Source organism: Watersipora subatra, chromosome 10, assembly GCF_963576615.1.
Source record: "Watersipora subatra chromosome 10, tzWatSuba1.1, whole genome shotgun sequence".
Classification (NCBI taxonomy): Eukaryota; Metazoa; Bryozoa; class Gymnolaemata; order Cheilostomatida; family Watersiporidae; genus Watersipora; species Watersipora subatra.
In genome coordinates this window covers 3400469-3418222 of record NC_088717.1, presented here as the reverse complement: position 1 = coordinate 3418222, position 17754 = coordinate 3400469, and positions in this window count along the sequence as shown.

Genomic DNA, 17754 nt, shown 5'->3' with positions numbered 1-17754 from the left:
TATATTAAATAATATGGATAGCACAGTTTTTATTAATCTGCAGACATGTTTGTGAATGAAATATACATTATTCAAACTCAGTTAGCACTAAGAAAATCTTATCAAGTTACTAAGACTACTTCAACCAATGCTTACCTAAATTCATTGTTTTTTTGTTACCAGATAAGCTTGATGGGTGTATTATTTTTCTTAAATTATTAGTGTGATGATATAAAAGTTCTGAACAGTGGCATTCATCTAATAACTTTAATAAGATAAGATTGGATACTTGCGGTGACTTTGACCTGACTCAATAAAGCTGCTAGTGTTTTAAGGCAGAAAATTTTGTTATCTAATGTTAGATACAGCTAAAGTGTATTCTTTACTTTTTATAGCATTTTATATAAAAAGCCGAAAACTTCTAGTTCTATATTATGATTCTACATTGGAATAGTCAAGTCTTATTCTGTATACCTCAATTTCAGTAGTTGTCATTTTAACGCTGTATCGATTATTGCAATTGTTAATTATATCTTTGCGGACTAAACTATCTATTTATCTAGCGAATATCTAAACTTTATGGACATTTAACAGCTGATAAAATAAACAGTTAATATGTGGAGCCGTAATAACTTAAAAAGATTGTCGAGAACAAAATTGGTTCAAGCCTTTTAACATACTCAAAATGTAACAAAACAAAAACAATTTATTGAACTCTTTATTTGGTAAACCTAACAACTTAAACTAGAAACTAAATATGACCTTGTTTGCTATATATCAAACCAGCAGCGCAACGTTTTTCGTAAAATGTTAAATACCATGTTTCTTTCAAGGTAAGAGTTTTATTTTTTTAACTATAAAATTGCTTTCCTAAAACAAATTACTTATTTAATTTAAGTTACTAGAAAAACTTTAAAACATTACATTAATTTACAGATAGCTGCTTTAACTTAGGCCTATGGACTACAAATATTGTATTTGGGTAGCTGCATTCATTGTTTGCCATAAAAGCTTATTCATCCAGGGTATTTGTGTCTGGGATATATCCAGGGTATTTGTATCCGGAATATATCCAGGGTATTTGCATCTGGGATATATCCAGGGTATTTGTATCCGGGATATATCCAGGGTATTTGTATCCGGGATATATCCAGGGTATTGGTATCCGGGATATATCCAGGGTATTTGTATCTGGAATATATCCAGAGTATTTGTACCCGGGATATATCCAGGGTATTTGTATCCGGGATATATCCAGGGCATTTGTATCCGGGATATATCTGAAATAAACTTACACAAAATTTTAGTGAATTTTATCAGAAAAGATTGGTATTTTTTATCACATGCAATTGTTTTCGATGTTTGAGGTGACTTAACACTCGGGATGTTTAGACATTAAAATCCACAAAACTTGATTGCAATTAAAATGCTCGTCAGAAAGATATGTAAAAAATGACGCCGTTAGCTGCTATAGTTGATATAGTTGCTATAGTTAATACAGTTGATATAGTTGCTATAGTTAATATAGTTGCTATAGTTGATATAGTTGCTATAGTTCCTATAGTTGCTATAGTTGATATAGTTGATATAGTTGCTATAGTTCCTATAGTTGCTATAGTTGATATAGTTGCTATAGTTGCTATAGTTGATATAGCTGCTATAGTTGATATAGTTGCTATAGTTCCTATAGTTGCTATAGTTGATATAGTTGCTATAGTTGCTATGGTTGATATAGTTGCTATGGTTGATATAGTTGCTATAGTTGCTATAGTTGATATAGTTGCTATAGTTGCTATAGTTGATATAGTTGATATAGTTGCTATGGTTGATATAGTTGCTATAGTTGATATAGTTGCTATAGTTGCTATAGTTGATATAGTTGCTATAGGTGCTATAGTTGATATAGTTGCTATATTTGCTATGGTTGATATAGTTGCTATGGTTGATATAGTTGCTATAGTTGCTATAGTTGATATAGTTGCTATAGTTGCTATAGTTGCTATAGTTGATATAGTTGCTATAGCTGATATCAACTATTGCATTTAAGTTTCAGCTTTATGCATCTCTATTTATTCAGCGTCCTTGCAACTATAGACATAATCACACTTCGCTTGATCTAAGCGTTTTAACCACGATCATTCTTAATCTTGAATTATCCTGGCAGTCAGCTCACCTCAAACATAAAAATATTGCAAATTATAGAAAAATACCGACACTTTCTGATAAAATTCGCTAAAATTTAGTTCAAGCTCATCATTCAAGCATCTTCTGCCAATATTAACAGAAGGATTTACACAAGTGTTGAATAAACCTTAAACAGAATCACACTTCTATCCTGATGCTGATAATGCATGCGAATCTATCCAATTTGTTGTCTTTTAACACTTCCCAATCATTCGTTCCAGGTTAACAGCTTAAATCCTTTGATTTAAATCTTTTATTCAAATAAACTGATTTCAAAATAAATCAAGCTCAAGTAGTTGATGACTCCATTTCTGACTTGCTCGTGACATATTTACTCCTGTGTTTGGTTGTAGACATTTTCTTTTCACAGTAATTTATCTACGATATCTGCATTATTTTTAGAAAACTTGAGGTTGACTGGTTTTCATTATTGAGATCTCGGTAATATTTGGCTCTATAGTATTATTAAATAAAATTTAGTATAGTAAAAGTTATGACAATTTACTTTATTAACTAGTTTTATTTAATTATAGAAAACTTAGTTTAATTTATTTTTCTTTAATTTTATATGAACTAATTTACTTTGGCATAATACAATACAGATGTAATTTTTTTGCTGTAATCATCATCAAGTGTGTAAGTTGTTACTGCAATACAATTACAAAAGCATTTCTGTCACATGATAATAATATACAGTGTATTTTTTGCAAGCCAGATTAAAATACAAAATTTAAATGGAAATCTAAAAATTTATGTTATTGTTGAAATAATCTTATGTAATACAGTACAAGTAGAATACAACAGTTTTTAGTCTAGTAAATCTTGTAATATAACATACCATCTTTTTCATCTTTTTTATTTTTTTTTTACATGAAAATAAAAGTACCATTTTGAGGATGATTACCCGGGTCAATAAAAAATTATACAATATAATACTGTCATTATAACAGCTCCGCAGTTTGCTTATAACATTTATTGCAACATTCTGCTGTGTTGACTAACACTACCTGGTACACCTTCTTCAAAAGAATGTTTTTCCACTAAGCATAGCATTAGCACCTTAGTATGTAGTCTACCACATGACCAAGCGGTGTAATAGAAACCACAAATGCTGATCGAACACGTGGCTAGGGCACAACAGGTGTTCAGCCGTTAAGAAAAGTTTCATTGTATTTCACAATGAAATTATGAATACCGGTTGACCGTAGTCTTTTGTAACAGTGATACGCGCCTATCATAGAAGCCTATCCTATCATAAAAACCTATCCTGTTAGAAAAGCAAAGGAAACTTGTTTTCATTCTTGAACATTGCATTATTGTAGCCCTATTATAAATGGCACACTTTTCTTTCAGGCAGCAGCTATATACATGTATAACCACCAGCTTTGGCAGCCAGAGGGCAGCAGCCAAGTGTTAAAATGTCATTTTTTACGTCCTCATTATAGTTAGAAGTCAGCAAAAGGAAGCCTTGACTCTGTTGTCTGTTGTGGAAGTGTGTGAGAATGAGAAATGTAAAATATAAACGTCAAACAACTACACTTTTTTGATTTACCTTTTGTTTCTTAAGTTTATTTTACAAAAAGCACATGTATCACTTTTTTCTTCTCCTTTGTCTTCGCCCATTTAGGGGTCACCACCACAAATGTTGGAATGTAATGTGACTTTTCATCTGTCTCTATACTTAGCCTCTTGTCAGTGTTATACGGTAATCCTAACTATGCAGTTTTTTGCTCTGAACTCATGTTTATCTCATTATCATTGTTTCATATGCTTACTCAGTATTTACTCAATCTGCTGTTGCTTTTATGTTGCTGCTTTACCTTCTCCAGTCAGTTGTCAGAAATATACCAATCTATATACAACCACTCTCTGCTCAAAACAACAACAAATACAGAATGTATCGTGACCACTTGCTTATTGGCACAGGAGCATTGTAATTGTATGTCCTGCCTTACACCACCAATGGTCCTTCTGTGATTTGAACCACTGAGATTTGAGCCAGCGAGCTAACCACTGGACCACAGCTGCTCCCTAAACAAATATGTCGCTTTAAACTCTGAGAAGATGCTTTTATGTTATCTGTTTATATAAAAATGGAGAAACTGAGTCACATACAGGAGAGGAATAAAATAATTGTTGATAAAAAAGAGAGATAATTAGATGAGGGTCGCAGCATCATGGAACTGCAGGGTAATGTTCGGCTAATTTTCCCAGCCTTCATTTAGCAACAGAAGGAAAGCTCTATATGACAGCTTCTTACCGCTCTATGCTCATTGTGGCCCTAGGTATGTGATACAACTCAAAAAGTAGCTATCTGCTCAATTATTCAGAAATGTCACAAGGTGCATGAGTGAAACAAGTGTCACAGCCTCTCAATTTGAATCCCTTTTGCAGCAATCTTGCGTCTCAACTTCTAACCCTGGCTTCGGATGGACAGACACGGGTCATGTTAGAGTGAAGATTTCATCTCATCAAACATAAAGTGTCACGAAGTCTAACTGAAGCGTATCATTGTTACAGGCGGCTTGTTTATACTATACAAATAAGTTTGTTGATGACGTGGCAGATGCCAAAACTGTCACACTTGTTACGTCAAAGTATTTTTAAGAGTCATCCGATACCCGCAATTTACAGACAAAGCCTGAGTAAAGAGTTAACGCAGTGCTCGCTCGTTTATCTTCCTGACCACCTATCCACGTGAGTAGACAGTAATAAGAGAAGCAGTCAAGTCCTAACTCAGCATTGTATGTTTAAAGCTGCCAAGTTGGATACTTGGCTAATATTAAATCTCGTGGGAGATAATCTCAGAGATGGTCATAGAGATAATCTCAGAGATTATCTCTATGACCAAACCGTGAGATGATCCAAACCGTGAGATGATCCAAACCATGAGGTGATCCAAACCATGAGATGATCCAAATCATGAGATGGTCTAAACCATGAGATAATCCAAACCGTGAGATGATACAAACCGTGAGATGATCCAAACTAGAGATGGTCCAACCAGAGGTGATATCATTCAATGTATGATGGCTGCATATAACTTGAAAGCTCAAAACCATCTTCTTTTGAAAGTTTAATATTTGGAATAGATATCTAAAAATTGACGTATGTTACCATCCTAAATTTTTATTCGTTACTCGAACTCTAAACAGAAAGTCTTTTATGCATAAATGTTAGTATTTAGACAGTGTAGCTGTTCTAAGTCAGTTTTGCAAAACTTGCTGGAATTGCGCAAGGTGAGTTGTGCTTGTCGATTTCTCTTCCTTAAGCACTTTGCTACAACAAATTCTTTCATTCAACCAAGTGCACTTATAAATTTACAAAATAATATTAGTCTTTGTTATCCGATTATTTTAAGTAAGTGTTTGAACAATATGAGAAAAAAGATTAAAACATTTCTTAAGCAAGATAGATGCTGATTATATTAATTTCCAACATAATAAATGCTATGGTTTGAGCACTGCTCAGTTTTTTCTGTTGTAAACAACACAGTATGAAACGTGATTTACCTAAGACTCTTCAGATAAAATAAAACCTCAATTGAAGACAGTTCTTTTTTTGTTATTTTAGATATTTAATGTGTTTTTATGTACTCTACTATTATTATAAGTAAGTACTAATACTAGTACCCTGCAAGTCTGGTATGCCATGATAGATAAAACTGATAAAAAACGGAATACAGCTATTTGAACAACTATTTGTAAATCGTGCAACCCTTGATTATCTAGGAGGTAGAATGTTGTGTTCTCATCCTGATTGTCATGAGTTCAAATATTTTAAAGATGAACCTTTTTATCCCAACCTTAAACCTTGGCTTTTGACAAACGGATGAACGAACAAACGGACGGATGGATGAACAAACAGACGGATGGACGAACACTGCTCTCATTATAACAAAGACTGTTATTTTCACTCATGTGTACTTGAAATGTTGTTTCAGTTCTGTTGTGGTTTATTTTGGTATAGATTAGCCTATGATGGTATAACTTACATTTGATAAGCATCTCTCATCAAGTTCAGATGTTAACAAAAGTCTAACAACGAAGGGTGTGAAAAACTGCAAAAAATATTCAAAAGTCGAATAGCGCGTGGGTAGCCTACATCAGGCTTTGATTGGATGCATTCTAAAAATTATCTCTGACCAACTTAATTTAAGTGTCTTATAATTTTTAAACTCAGTCTCATAGATCAAATATTCTTTGTATCATGAGACAAATATTTATAGTGAAACTGAAGGTTATCACTTGATGTTGCACTTTGTGTTGTGTTTAACATCACTCAGCTACATAAAAGCGTTGATGCTACAGTATCAGTGGATTTATGGCTGCATTTTCACTGTGTAAGGTACTTTGATACGTATAATTAATATTAAAATTTCTATCGGCTGATGGACAGCATTTATTCAAAAGGAAACACAAACCATAAATAATAGAATGTATTCAATATACATGTATAAAAGTATGAAACAAATTTTTAAATAAAATTGTAATGACGTTGAGTAGCTATGTTTGCAAAGCAAAGCTTGTGTAAGTTTAGAATTACAACTTCTATCACTCATTGTTACCAATGTAATATAAGCTTTTTACCAAAAATGTTTGAAAGTATGGAACTATATTATAATCATTTACCAAATTCATATTAATAATTTTAATACATAGATCAGAGGTCAGCTAGGGCAGGTTAGAATATATAAAATAAGAAAAAGTAACCAATAGCTTTACAAAGCAGTTTTATGCAGCAGGTACATATACCTGAGTAGTTGTCCGCTGTAAACCTGAGTATGTTATTATTTTACAGTATGTCTGTTGAACATGGATGCTGTACAGTCAGTCAAAGTGACTAAGACTGTCTATGGAGAAGGCTTGTGTATGATAGCAGATCTCTAATCAGCTCAATTACGAGCAATTGTCTGCCAATGAGTTTGTACTGATATACCTCCATTTTTACATTTGCCATTAATTCCATGGAACTGTATGCGCATGCGACAGTTATTTCTGGTCTTCGCTGAACTAGATTCAGTTTTTTGACAGGAAGGATATGATATCCAGCGAGCAAGAACTGGTTGAAATATGTTAGCATTTCAATCCTGTTGCAGTGGCTGGTTAATGGATAAGTTTTTTTCTCCTCACACCCTAGATGCTGGCTGGTGCATCACTTGTATAGCCCACTCTTCTACAAATGTTGTTTTTTGTTCTGCAAGCGCGTCCATTTAGGCTCAAGTGGCTAGTGCATCTTTTCTCCTAGTTGTTTTTTACCAAGTTGGTGTTACATACACAATGAACTTGTGAGGCAACTAATGTATGTGTTCACATGATCCATTCCTTTTTGTATTAAACTGTTGCCATGCTGACGCAATGGTGTGATTAGTACCGACAGTGTCTGCAAATTAACAATGAGTTAGGCCAAAAAGTTACAGTTATAGGTAGATTGGAACAAAACATAATGTTGCAGGGTGCTAGTGAACAGGCTCCATGCAGCTGTTTTCAGATCGAGGGACTCTTATATCTAGGTCTACGCTAGTTATCAGATGGTCATAATTTATGCGTATAGTTGGGGCTCATGTTCAAAATGTATTTAATGTGTCGCCTACTCAATAGGACTCATCTAACCTTGTTAAACAATTTAGTATCCCCCTCACCTGACGGCAGACACATGATGAAGCCAAAGTCCCTGGGCAATTTGGGCGTAATATATTCAGCTCATGGTTACGGCTATAGAACTCTCCATTAGAACTTTAGAACATAATAATGTGTTGACCATTGGACATATAATAGCTCGAAATTAACCAGCTTTCACAAAAGACGTCAATCAATCAGAGAATTCCATGAAAGATTAACAATAGCATTTAAGAATAGCCTGATATTACCGATACGCGTAAGAACTATGCTATAGAATAAAAGCAGTCAAGATTCTCAGAGTGCAAAGTAAAGAGTTTGGATAATCAGGTATTGTATATGAAGAAGTGCTATGGGCAGAGGAGCTGCAGAAGCCTGCAGAAACTTGCAGAAAGACCTACAACTATCGAGTTTGACAGACTGCTGTCAGACCTACAGCTGACAGCTGCCATAGTTACAGCTATTAAACCTGCAGGTGTTGTTACATTTTAGAAATAAAAAAGTGGACTTATTCCACCGGTAAGTTATCCATGAAGCCTGAAGCAATATAAATGTAAAGCTTTAAAAAATATATTGAGTACCGTCAGCATGGGCATGAGTTAAAATTTTGCTGGCAGCATAGGTGCATGCAATGGGTAAGAGGCATCACCCGAGGTCATTTTGCTCAGCCTTTTTTATAAAATTAGATCAGTTTTGCCTTTTAAGCAAAAACTTATGCAAAAACATGCAAAAACTCAAACTCCTCCCTCCACAATATGATTTTCTCTACGCAGTTGTTTTTATTTAAAATTGTTTTCTTACATACTCTTATAATGCATGTAAGGTGTTACATGTACTCTGTCACTGTAACCTTATGAAAATTTAATGCGAGTAGTCTATGTCGATTTGGTTCTGGCAGCCCTGAAATCGCTAAAAGCTTTGTCCGCATACTATAGTAAGCTATATGTACACATTGAGGGTTTTATAGTGGAATGTCCAAAGAATTAAAGGTACTCAGGCTATTGACTGCTTGCAGCTAATGAACACACCTTGAACTATTTCATCAATAATGGCTCATAGCTTATAAACTTGATGTTCTGTTTGTTCTACATTAGCATCTAAAATATTCATAAAAAATATTACAGCAGCTAAAATAGGAGTAAAGTTTGTTCGTTCACTTAAAAATATAAGTTTAGCCCAGAATTTAAGAGCCGCTAGTCGGTTAACCATATAAACATCAAACTATGGATTGGTGTCAATACTTATGGTAAATATTAGACTATGCTCGATCAGTTTTGCAACAGTTTTGCAATCTCAAGGCAAAACACTCAAATCACAAAATGACATCCGCTTCACTATCTGTTTTTAGGAAGTCAAATGCTTTGTTAGATATGCACTTAAAGTTCGTATATTTACATAGTATAAATAGGCCCTTTCTGAAATTTTTCTTTTAAAGAAACTAGTCTAGCTATCAAAGAAGGCGACTACTGACTGACATTTTTAAATTTAATTTTTTTAAATTTGAATTTAATTCAGTTATTGAGATTTGAATGGAATTTAATTATCAGTACTCGCAACCTCTCTGCTGCATGTGTGGCAAGTTATTCTGAGCCAGATTTATCCTGGAACTAAATATAATGTGACCATTTGTGCATAGGATTTAGCACAGTTGAACTTTCGACTGGATGCCTTTCCCAACACCATTAATGATCCTGGACATGCAAGCAGTAAACTTTTTGCTTACTGCTTGCAAGTCAAGGGGTGTGTTTTGTTAGGTCATGGCTTTCAAATAGTGGTTTTCTAAGAATACTTATATTTTCATGTAGTGAACAGTCTACCATCTTGTATAATCAGCCTCTCAACATAGATTATGAATTTTTGGCAGTTACGTAAATATCAAATTGCCATTGAGTAAGTGAAGCTGCTAACCGAACAGCTCGCTTTCAAAGAGGGGATAACTGCCAATGCAAATATTTCAGACTTGCGAATAGCATACAGATGTTCTGGAAAGTGGCTCTCATCCAATAAGCTTGTAAAATAAAATGATCGATACGTAAGAATTAAGGGTTGGGTATGTCTGGCATAACACAATAAAACAAATAACTTAATGATGCGTGCTGCTATTCAAGCTTGCGTGTTCATTTGAGAGTTTGCAAACAGGTGTGGCTGTCCTCTCCTATTATTCATAGCAAATCAACAATTACATACTGGTTTGAGAATTTCTCTACGTACAACGCTCTCGCGGTCTAGCATTGTTAGCGAGGTTTGGTCTAGGGCATTGTAAGCCCGTAACAATACCGTCATGGTTGTCCTGAATGCGTTGCTTAAAGGCAGTAGTATCGCAGACAAGCTACATGCTTCCCTTAATAAACACAATTCTTTTTAGCATCCTTTTTTCAAATATATCATTTACATGGCTAAATTATGGGATAGCTATGGATTATGGGATAGCTATGGATTATGGGATAGCTAGACTTGGCTACTGATGTACGGTTCTAAAAAAAACAAAGCCTATAAAACACTATTAAGTGTTCTCTACGTATGCTAAGTTGAAGCAAGGCAATATGTGAGACTTATGATGATTCATAGCTTAAAATAGCAGTCCTTGTTTTTATTTTAAATACTAAAGTTAAATACTGTGCAAATACAACTATTTTTAAAAGTTGTTTTAATATGGGAAAACAAAGATTTGAGCCGATGTGACACCACTTGAACCATGGATTATAGTGATCAAATTGTTTTTGTGTATATTGACTTGACCTAACAGCTCATGTGTAAATCCTACAAGTCAACACTACAGTTAGTTGTTGTAGTGTGGGAAAATAAATATGTAAAATGGTGTGAAAAGACTTGGATGAAAAATAGTAACACTACTTTTGACAAATTTATTTGAGGTGATGTCTGCACTAAAATGGTTGTACAGCAACTAGCAAGTAAGTACGTAGTAGTGCTGTTTACCATTTCTGTATCGTATGTTGGAATTGTCCTCTCAGCGATTATTTTTCCAATATGCGCACCATAAATCAATGACATCATCGAGACAATGTGCATATTTCGGGAAGCATTGCAGCTGTCAAACCTTTCTGATATTTTGTCGAGCATCAATGAAAGACTGTTCTAGATCGATTAGTCTATATTTCTGCTAGTGCTAGTTGCTGCAAGACTAGTATATTTCGTTTCATTGATTGAATTTTGCAATGAGAACACTATGTCATGGACTATTTGTTGATGTGAACGCATACGGGCTTGTGATAGAGTGAAACAGTCCTAAGTGCTGGTTGACACTATATCGTCGTAGGTCAGTGTCACTCACACAATACTTCAGTGATCGTCAGTAATAACAGTAACACTATATATCACAAACCATATTAGTAACACTAATATATCACAAACCTACCCAAGCTTATATCAGCAAACGGTTTATCGTATAACATTCTTCTTATACACTTTGGTCACAAAACGATGAAACGCTACTAAATCCGCAACAGTCATCAATGAAACTATAGTTCGAGCAATTCGCGACGACCAGTGATCACCGAAGTGGTGCCCATTGCACAGATTGTCATGGATACTCAGTAAACTATCAGGAAAGTTTAACAGCTGTAATCATTCCCTACGTATCCGTGTTGCCTTGACGATACCCTCGGTTTACAATGCACATAATCGAAGAATAATTGTCGAGAGGACAACTCCAACATGTGGTGACTCGGTGTGAACCAGTCCAAAGAAAAGCTTTGTAAGAGTTAAATTTATACCTCATTGTATGCCGGTACAAGCTAACAAAGAATCAGATGGATAAAAGGATTAGTAATGTTGAATTCTCTGTGATGAAAACATAATAATACTAATAGTCTTACATAACCCGGAGAGAACTAGAAACACTCAATGAAAACCAAGAATTTCTCGAGTTTACAAGGCTTGTAGTTTATTCAATGTTGTCTGAATCGCTACGAACATGGAAGCTTGCAAGCTCATTCTTCTGCTCTCGCTGGCGACGACTCTTAATGCAAAACAGAAAAAACTTGATTGTCAAGCACAGAAATTAGATAGAACTGCTGACAAGTATCGAGACAAAACTGGCAAGCAGCCAAACATCGTGTATATTATGGCTGATGATTTGGGTAAGTTAACTAAGGTGATAAGGTTATAGGTTTTGCCTGTCCGTTTGTCTGTCTGGTTGTCTGTCTGTTCACCACATTCTTGTCAGCCTTAGAGATAAACCATAACATTTATGCTGGTATTAGCTCTCTAAGTTACATGTGATTCTAAGTTAAAAGGTTGATGCATTTTAGCAGCCACTGGGCACTTTTATTTTCAATCAGGTAACACGTGAGTATTTCATATGCTGATTCTCAAAAATCTGACAGATATTCAAATCTAAATATTTTAGCAACCTAATGGAAGGTACAAAGCATATGCAGGTAAATTTATGGGAAATCAACCAAAAAAAGTAGAAATGAAGTATGTGTACATATTATGCATATTTAGTAATATTATTTGTCTAAGATTATATTTATATATACTTAGATATTATGAATACATTTTCAGCAAATAGCCTGCCTCGCATAATTAGGAGAAGGTAAACTTAGACTGGAACCACTGCCGGAGACACTAATGGCCGATTTAGCGCTAGTGCACTTGACAGGTGACAAGCTGTAACAGGTTTGTTCAGACTGTCATCTGATAAGTTCACTAGCCTATACTCCTGTTTCATGTGCATGCAATCATCTGGCATTGAAAAGGGTTTTTAGAGCAGAAATATTAATTATGCACACACAAAAAAATAGCTTTCAGGGCAAATTCCTGGCCATTTAAGTAAAACCGACTATATATTAAACAGATCTCACGCTATCCTTAGCCTGTCTGCATACAACCACATGAAACTATGTTAAAACTGAAATAAAAAATTGACAGAGGTAGGCTTTTTACTAAAAAAGTATGCAGTAATGATTCAAAGTCTTTTGGAGTTATTTAACTTTTTCATAAAAGAAAACCACTTTATACTCAATTTCTTTATTATTTTAGTTTAATGTCATTCATGACATCAATTTTTGCGTTCCAAAGAAAGTCTTTAATTGCAGCCATGATTTTATTGCAATTGCTTCAAGTTAGCCAAGTATCTCCAGCCTTTCTTACTAGCGGCTTAAATACTATTTGAATTGTTAAATTTACTGCATTGGCAGTCTATTGTGCCAGGTGTGCCATGCCAAATTATCAATAAAGGGTCTCTATTCAACTTTGTATATGTATCATTTCTGTTTGCTTGTTCTATCATGAAACGTCGAGAATAACTATTTGCATGATTACTTTCGAATCATACGAGGAGTTTGATTAGTGCAGGTTCTAGAGTGACAGTCTGAAAAGCTCAATGTCTTGAGTTGAAGTCCTGAACAAAACAATCTATTATCCCATCACCTAACTCTAACTTTGTTCTCACAAATAAATGGATATGGGCAAATACCATTTTTATTATAGTGTAAAAGATTGCTTTGTTCTCACAATTTCCAGAGTGCGCAATTAAGAGTCATCGTTTCAAATTAAACTTATATAAAATTAAACTTCAACAAAATATTCAAAAGATTTTCAGTTCTAGGTACAAAGTAATTGTTTATCACAGGTTGGAATGACGTTGGGTACGCAAATCCTAAAGTCAAGACTCCCCATATTAACACTCTAAAAGAACAAGGAATCGAGCTGACGCAATCATATATGCAGCCAACTTGCAGCGCGTAGGTTTGGTATCTCTGTGTAGGAACACAGTGACTATTAACTTGTTTTACTTACACATTATATAGTCTAAAGTCTGAATAGGTGAATAAAGCTTGAAATATAACTTATCCAGGACTAGTTTCAGTTTATGCAGAACGTTTACGGAGCGGATTGATTGGGACAAAGCATTATGTAAGACAAGTAAGCACCCATTATGAGCGGACAACTTCTTAAAGTTATTCATAGATTTTATAGTGCATAGAGCACAATATACATGTATTCATATATTTATGTATATATATATATATATATGTATACATGAATATACATATATATAAATATATGTAATGTAAATGTATACACATATATACATACATATATATACATGTATATATGTACATACATACATAAATAATGTACAATGTACATACGTATATTAATATATGTACTTATGTGTATATGTAAACATGTGTACATGTCTCATATCTATTTATATACATGTATATATTTCTGAAAGTTTGTCTTCTGTCGTCCTTCGGCATGTCCAGCTATAGCTATTTCATTATCTTTGAATAAAATTTCCATAAAACTGGAGATTTGATCTCCCAACCTCCTGTACACCAGTTCAATGTTGTACTAACTACCACAGAGCTAACCACAGAGCTTGATAGATTCGCTAGCCGATATATGTCGCTATATGGGAGCAAATATGGTGACGCAAAGTCATGGCGTACCGTCATTGGAAGCCTTACCTCTTATTAATAAGCTTACTCAAATGTTCCAAATTGGCAATGTGCCAGGCTAATAGCAAGTGGCAGACAACTCTCATTATTTCTCATTATTTACAAGCTGATTTTTACTACCCGTAGCACAGCTAGTATATATATATATATATATATATATATATATATATATATATATATATATATATATATATATATAAAATACTCATGCTACAGACAGTACTGTTTCGGCTATTGAAGCCTCATCAGTGCAGCTCAGAGCTTTGGCAAGGGACACAAATCCCAAATCCCATTACCAATGAGAGTTGACTTCCTGCCACGAAACAACTAAGTTGCCTCGCAGACTTTAAGAAAGTCAATATGCTGGCACCAGAGTGCTCAAATCACAAATGTGATGAGCTTTGCACAAATATATGTATTTGCAGAATATATAAAATATATATATATATATATATATATATATATATGTATATCTGTGTGTTCATCTGTCTGTCATCTTTCCGTCCTTTTATATCAATACAGTTTTAGCAAAAAAAAATCCCCTACATACTAGGTTTGAACTCCCAACATTCAAATCACAAGTCTACTAATGAGCACATGTAACCACAAAGCAAAGCCATTTTTATTACACCCATTGCTCTTATCATATATTGTGTATCCTTTTCATGATTGTACACGCCAAATGTGCACCTTTTATAGTTAATTAATATAGTATACACTAGGGTCACGATGCCTTTGTTACAAGATTTGTTGGCCTTTCAAAGTGGAACACGATGGTTTGTTTCAATGAAATTATTTTTATGTGAAGCTATAATAACTACAATTTTTTTTAATTTTTTTTCGCTTCGCTACATTAACAATAAGTTATCTCAAAATTAGAACATAGCAGTCAGTGTAGTGATTACGGTGAAATAACAAATTATATTATTAGCATTTAGCTCATATATATAAAATAAAAAAATACATGTATATATCTTTTGAAATATATATTGTTTTGTTTTATATATTTAATAAAACATGCAAAATAAAATACATATTTCAATTTATATACGTTTTATAGAACAAAATATTCTTATTTTTTTATTTTTTATTTTATATTATTTTGAAATAATATATGACATAACATTTAATTTTATATTATTGTGTATAAAATAATATTTAAATATTTATTTTATATGTATGTGTTTGTATATGTACATATGCGTGTACATGTGCGCTCGTGCATGTGTGTGTGTATATAGATAGATCTTTTTATTGTATTATGAGCTAACTTGAACCTTCGGAATATACTTCCCTCTGAGACTTCTTCATTTATGCCTGTAAAACTTATAACTTCTGAATAAAACTATTTGGTTTGATTTTAGTTCAAGATCGGCGTTTATGACAGGAAAATATCCCTCAAACAATGGTCTACAGGTAAGCGGTTTCAAAGGTGAAGCAATGCTGCAGGAACAGCTGTCATAAAAAATGGGCTATTCTTCAGAAAACCTCTGACCAAAAAAGTTTATAATTAAAGTATATAAACAAGTTGAAAATTGAAAAAGCAATGTACAGCCAGGACAGCCAAAAACTTAAAAATTTAATTCCAAGTTCCCTGAAAAAGTGATTATGAATCAAAGTACTTTAGCAGTGCTGTCGGTAGCCCCTCTAGGGTAAAGTGTAGCTGACTTTAGCAGTGCTGTCAGTAGCCCCTCCAGGGTATAGTGTAGCTGACTTTAGTAGCGCTGTCGGTAGCCCCTCTAGGGTATAGTGTAGCTGGTCAAGCATGAGCAACAGTGCATCTCAGTCGGGCCATCACAGTTTTTTATAGAATAACATTTTGTTCGAAAGAAAGCGTGGCAAACAACAGAAATTTAAGTTCTGCTTTGTTGGAATAGCTATTGAAAATAGTTCATGTTCGGTTTAACACAGTTTATAAATCAACTGATAAAAATCATACAATTTAGTTCTCATTTTTACTAAATGTTTGTTTTTAAATTTTTCTTCAAGCTCATCATAGCCAAAGTGTTAGAACAGGCGCTAGAAAAAATTTAATATAAACTTTTAACATTAGGTTGATCAAAAAATGATAAATAAACTCATCGGGTACACCTTTTATTGAACACATATTGCATTAAATTTTGTCATAGTTTAAAATACTCTCCCTAAACACGTAGCTTCAAAAAGTTAAGATTTTACAAATGGGCAGAAACATTGTTTTTTTACCACCCAGTTTAATCTGCTTCCTGACGCAGACACAACTCACAAAGCACAAACTGTAAAGGAAGTTGACCAGTTATTTTATTACACCACAGCAATTTCTAGAATAACTCACATTTGAAGTTAATAAGCATTTAATTTGTATAAATAAGTCATATCCAAATATACTCAGAGAAGGCAAAACACTTTTACTTTTCTGTGCTCGCTCTCTATTTATATGCTCCAGGCTGGTTAGGCTCGTCCCTTTACCCGGGTGATGAATTGAACTTCTTCTTTTTTCCTAGCGAATGGGTCGCCACGTTTTCTGGCCAACTCTCTTATTTGAGCTAGCCCAGCCACAAGTCGGCATATTCCTACCATAAAATAATACAAAAGTCTAAAATATGTTTCTAATAATGACATTCAAACCAGTTTATATTTACTAGCATTACTCGCTGTACCATTAGTAGTTTTTAGTAATAGTTTGGCATTATTGAATATGAGTTTTTTTGCAGTTTCTTATCATGCTTGGGGAGAGTCAGTCTTGTCTTCCTCTAGAACACAAGACAATTTATGAGTACATGAGAGAAGAAGGTTATGTCATAAAACAGATCGGAAAGTAAGTTGGTTTACTATTTGCTGTTCTTCAGCTAATATGTTACCAGATGTATCTCAGCCTATTCCTTGGCCTTTTAAATACTGTTCACATATTTTTTGCAAACATCTGCCTGCCATAAATGCTAAATTGCACCAAAAATTTCATTGAAAACTTCCAAGTTTGAAAAAACCTGATTGTAAGAGAGCTTTCATAACTGGGAAGTCACCCATTTGTTGTTAAAAGCCGAAAGATATGCTTTTGACGATTTATAAAGAGTGGTAGGGATTGCAACTATCAGTCTCCTACATACGAGTTAAACTGTTTACTTAGTACAATGGATAGAACTTTATAAAATTAAAAGCAGTTGCTGTTTCAACTTTTTAATAGCATATATAAAGCTGCAGCAGGTAATTCAAGTTTTGTAAGAGTAAGAAGTTTGATATAGTGTAAGATTGTAAGACAGACACCGTGGAGGGAAGTAGATATTGAAAGGCATGAAAGAAGAGATCTACACGATCAAGCTTCAGCTTTTAGAAAACATTATTTATTGCTGCTACAACTTAAATTTGAGGAAGTTGTTGACTCACTTGAAAATGATGCACGGCGGTAAAATGAACTAATCGTTGCAACATTTACTAGCAGAAGCAGGATTATGATTGGTTGTTAAAAAACAGCAAACTCTACTCAGCTTTACTTTCTAATACATTAATGTTAAAATTATAGAAATCAACATAAAATAGCTAATAATAAAAATAGAGCTGGTACA